This window comes from Semicossyphus pulcher, unplaced genomic scaffold, assembly GCF_022749685.1.
Source record: "Semicossyphus pulcher isolate SPU_LCO1_2020_fin unplaced genomic scaffold, fSemPul1.0.p SCAF_6, whole genome shotgun sequence".
Classification (NCBI taxonomy): Eukaryota; Metazoa; Chordata; class Actinopteri; order Labriformes; family Labridae; genus Semicossyphus; species Semicossyphus pulcher.
The window spans coordinates 22,062,382-22,067,843 of NW_027211737.1; positions in this window are offsets into that span (position 1 = coordinate 22,062,382).

Consider the following 5,462-nt stretch of genomic DNA (forward strand, 5'->3'; position numbering starts at 1 on the left):
CGCTGTCCTTGTCCCGCGTCAAGTCAGACATCCATAACAGGGACGCTGTACAATGCAACACCCAACTCCCAAAGACAGGCTGAAATGACCAGTGATGCACCAATGCAAAGGTGCACCAAATTCAGGTAAAGAACCTTATTTTAAATGTTAGTTTGATACAAAATTTGTACATGAGCCCGAATGCAGCACAAAATGGAAATGAAAGCGCTGCTCTGTCCCTAAAAGTACTAAAAAATTGTGATTATCATTTTGCCCGTAATTGTGCAGCCTTAGCCTCAGATCATTTCTGATTTCTTGGAGATAGTATCAGTGGGCGCAGATCAAAATATGTCCCAGTTGAAGTGGAAAGACCTACAACTAATCACAGCAACAAAACCTGTGGTGTCAGATTGTTGTATAACTTCCAATTTTTTTTCCTGAGTTGAAACATTTGCACATTTCATTACTTTTGATGGTCTCTGCTGCACCACCCGAAACGTCCAACCCTTTCCACCTTAATCACATTACGAAGCCTCTAATTGGCATCCAGCTTTGCACCCCTAAATTTCAGACACAACAGGAGTGTGGTGGAGCATACCTGTGTCTGTGCTCCTCTGTTAATGGAACAAGCTTGTCTGCATGAGACCGTTTAATTCAAGCTGCTGCGTGATAATTTCTTCTGGGTCTGCTCGGTGCCAGGCCAGCAGGTGACGACTTCACAGCCAGAGCATCCTGCCCCATTATCCGGAGCGGACCTCGTCTGCGGTTCCCACAACACTTTTTAATAATTTGGCTCATTTCTCAGAAGTCGCTTCACAAGAACGGATGGATTTCATTTTGCTTTTGTGAGGAAACGACAAAATTTTCGGACATTTTCACTGTTCAGACCTGCAGATATTAAACCTATGCAAATTCTGGGGAACTTAAAGGCTTAGAAAGTTAAAATAGATGTCCAGCATTTTAAATGGTAGAACAAGATGTATGAAAGGTCCTCAGCCACAATAAAACTCCCAAATCCACAAGCACACGACACAGTATGTTCTGAACTAAGAGAGAGACAAAAAGTCAGTGAACCTCATAAACATCACTCAGCGCACTGCTACAGTGCTGGCGCTCTTTAGTGGAGCCGAGGCACAAGCATCCCTCACAGCGGGACAATGTGCTCGAGGATAATCAGCTCAATAAAAGTACATCTGCCTTTCACGCTGCTCTATACTGGGACGGCACAGGGACACAATGTCCTGTTGTCTTTTTTATGTTTCGCCCCTCTTGACAAATAATTTCATGCTGCAGGATGAACATTAATCTATGCTGTTCATGGCTGGGTTTATTGAAGGGACATGCCAAGTACATTTCAGAGTTTTGGAAGAACTTTTCATTAAAAGGCATAGACCAAAGAAAAGATTATAACGCAAGAAAATGCATTAATGATAAAAAAAAGAAAATAAAAGCTCCACTTACTGGAAGTTTCAGCCACATTTTGAGGCCTGTATGTGAGGGGAGACTGGGGGTCACAGTCCTCCCTCCTATATCCGCCATTATAAGTTTATAAATGAGGGTTTAATAACTGAACCATCTGCATGAAAACTGAGCTAATGTCAGTGATAAAGATTAATCCCACTAATAAAGGCAACAAATGTTCATGGAAATGTCAAAGGGGTAGTTTGTTTTTTTAAGTGTGAGGTACTGATCGATAGTAAGTGTACTACTTACAGTAGATAACGGTCAGCATGGCAGCTGTTAGGAGAAGCCGGCCGGAGTTCCTACACGTAAGCTGAGCTAAGCACTGCTGCAGACGGGGTCAGGAGAGTGATGGGGCGCTGGTTTAACTCAGTTGGTCGGGCAGGCGCCCCATATACAGAGTGCTACAGTCCTCGACGCACTGATCGCAGGTTTGACTCTCAGTCTGCTTATCATTTGGTGCATGTCATCCCCCACTCTCTCCTCCCCACATTTCCTGTCTTTCTTCAGCTGTCCTATCAAATAAATGCAAAAGCAAAAAAAAAAAGAGGACTACATATAAACAAACATTTCAGTTTAAGTGTACGCTGTATTTATTTGTTTGTCAGAGCTTCACATTAACGTCAGACAGCACGATGTCTTACACAACAGCCCTGTATACCTACGCATGCAGCTCACCTGATCAGCTGTTCAGGTCAGTGGTTTGTAGAAGACAGCAAATAATAGAATTGGAATTGGAGTTGGAGATGACGAAATAATGACTCATAAAACCCCACTCAAATATCCGAACTATCCCTTTAAATAAGTGGATCTTTTGCAGAAAAATTATTCATAAAACTTTTGATTGTTGAGTTTTTGAAGAATTCAAAACTTTTCATGTTTAATTATAACTGGATTAGACAGGTTTTTGGTTGGTTCATAGTTTTTCAATACTTTTACATGATATTAATTTCACGCTACTAAAACAATCTTGAATATTTAGTTGTGTTGAGCAGGTCACAGTGCCCTGCAGTGTTTACACAGTCTGTTGAGGGTAATTACTTTTTATAGACCTCTCTTAGCTCAGAGACGGGTGTTGAAAAGTGAAGATTCAGACCCTGCTGTGGGGAATTTACTTCCTGTGTGTGTGCTTGTGTGTATTTATGCGTGTGTGTCTGTGTGCATGCTGTTTTGCCAAAAAACACTCTTCACTCTCATGTCTGCTTGCACAGCTGATTTCAATACACAGTACGTCTCTGAATATGAGAAAGAGACGCTGCCAAACACACACCAATTTTTACAATCAGACCAATTCAAAGCTATTGAATTGACTCTGGCCAGACGCAGAGGAGAATCATTTTACTGACTGATATTTGGAGAAAACTTAAGTGGAGAGCGATAACTATTAGCATTGACTTTGCAGGCGATGGAAAGAAGAATGAAAATGATGTTTGGAGACGCTGTTCTCATGGGAAGCAGGAATGAAACTCCTGGAAGCTACAGACTAACAAATGAGTAACAATGAATAACAGTGAAAATAAATGTGAGCGCACAAATCTGCCAAGGTGCCACTTCATGTTTGAAAAGTGTACGCTAATTTATCCAACTAAACAAAATGTAATGTGAGCAGTCAGGCAGCAGAGGTTAAAATGATTTAATCTCCACAGTCCCAGCCTTGTATTTTCTCCTCCACACTACTGTGACCACCACTTGTTCACTGCGTTCCTCTGCATGTAATGGACAATATAAATATCTGAGCACAAAGGGCCTCTCAGAGTATTTAAAACACGCTCTGTTATTTGATTTTATAGCAGCAGACTGGATTATATAATTACACAAGAGAACCAGACAGAAGTTTTCACTCTGCTCGTGTATATTTGCGCTCCACAGCAGTAATCCAAAAGACACCACATAAGAGCTTTCCAGGTTTTCCAAGAGCTTTTTGGAACAATATTTTTGGGGTTTCCTGATTTTCGCAATAAAAAATATTTTAGTTCTCAGAAACTAATTTTATCCATAAAAATACTGAACAAGTACATTTGGCGAGCATCTATTTATATGATTTGCATTAAGCCCACTGCGGAAGTTAACAATATTGGCTTCCCCAATTTTGTAAATTACATGGCAGAAAGTACAAGGCCTTAAATCTAAAAGTGGTTGTTGTTGGCGTAGGTGAACATGTTCTGGCAGAACAAATTGTAATGGTTTGTTTTATGAATACAGTTTTTCTGGACACAGCGCCTTGGGAGCAGAGACGAGCAATGTAAGCTCGCGCTGTGTGGGCAGCGGAGGGCTGACCTCAGGATGGGATAAAAGTTCTCAATGTGCTCGAACATTAACCAGTCAAACCAGTGCATGGAGCTTTTCAGTCAGTCCTCAGGAACAGATATAGATTGATTTCAGTGTTTATAAATCCGTTTTTCTGTTGAATTTGTTGTAAGATATTGAGTCTGAGTACACTCTGCAGATACATTTACGTATGTAGTGAGCTCAGTTTCTCACACAACCACACCAGATCACAGCTCATAAGCTGATGGTCTCTGTCTGTCTGTTGGTCCTAAACCAGTCCACATTTAATTTCTCAACCACAGCCGGCTGGATTGCCATGAAATTTCTCCCTCAGGACGAATGCGGTGACTTTGTTTGAACCACCAATTTTTCATTTTCTACCATCAGATCAAAATCTTAATTAGTCCTGTATATTTGTTCATGAAATTCCTGCAAACCCAATCACTCTCCCATCAACCTCAGCTGCGATTTGTTTTAGTGCTTATTATCAGATGTGTGTATGCTAACAGAATAAAGTAAAAATGATGAACATTGTAACCAAGTATCATCCCTTTGAGCATGTTAGCATGCACAGTATCCCAGTGGCATTGGCTGTAAACTCTTTATCTTCATCAATAGATCCCTGCAGAACAATGGAAACTTGCATAAAGGACAGTTGACCTGGACAACTCCCTAGTACAAAGTCAGTTGTGTGTCCCTGAGTGAACCAATGTGTGAACACAGCAGGTAATTGTCCGGAGCATTCACAAAGAGCAAGTGGGCGTGTTAATGAAGCAGTTTCACTGTTTCCTCCCGTTTACTGCTCGCCTCAGTTGCTTGTATATTAGCTGTCTCTCAATTCAGGGGCTGCAGCCTTCAAAGAAGGTGGTCTATAGACGATGAGTCATTCATAGCCTGCACAGACTGCTAAAGCAAAACTGAAATGAGACAGTCTGGTCTACGGAGGATTTCCTGTTTGAGCCACCAGCTCTTCTCGCCCTTTTCCTTACATCACCAAACGCTGCTCCTGTTTCCTAGCAACAGGTAGCTAGCGGGCTAACTAGCTAGCACAACTAATGTCACATAACTTATCCTATAATTTTAGTCATAAAGTGAGTGTGGACTACTGTTTTTAAACCTTGGGTTCTGGCTCTTCATTTTGGCCATTTTGTTTTCGGAGAAAGAAGCGAACATATTGGGACGACGGGGCGTTCACGCTTTGTTACATCTGTATTCTGGTTGACAGGTCCCCTGCAACTCATACATCACAGGTAGCCCTTTAGCATGCCCTGCTTTATCAAAAGAACTCAGGATGACATGTCCATTTCTTGTATACAGTCTTTGCTTGAGCTACAGCACAATAAGATCATGTCCTCCGTTTTGGCCTGAAAATATTCCTCAGCTGACAGAAGCAGAACCGATCTTTTTCCAATTTCTTCCTGTTCCTGGTAGAACAGTGCAGGGCCTCATGTCAGTGGTCTCCCCAGGCCTGTAAGTTGCACCTGACCGCTCCTCCCATCTGCCTGACCCCGTCTGTCTCCACCTTGTCCCCTGATCAGAGCAGCCCACCCTCTGCCTGCCTCGGCTCTGCATGCGAACAAGCCCGGATCCCGCCTGGGAGGAAGTGGAATGTTTTTACTGGGAAGTTTGGGATTAGACAACCATTGCAGGATTTTCATTCCATCTCTCGGTAGCTGCTCTCGAAAGGAAGCCCCCGTTTTTTTTCTTACATAAGTAAACCATCGCCAGTGTGGATTAATGAGCTTTATCCCATG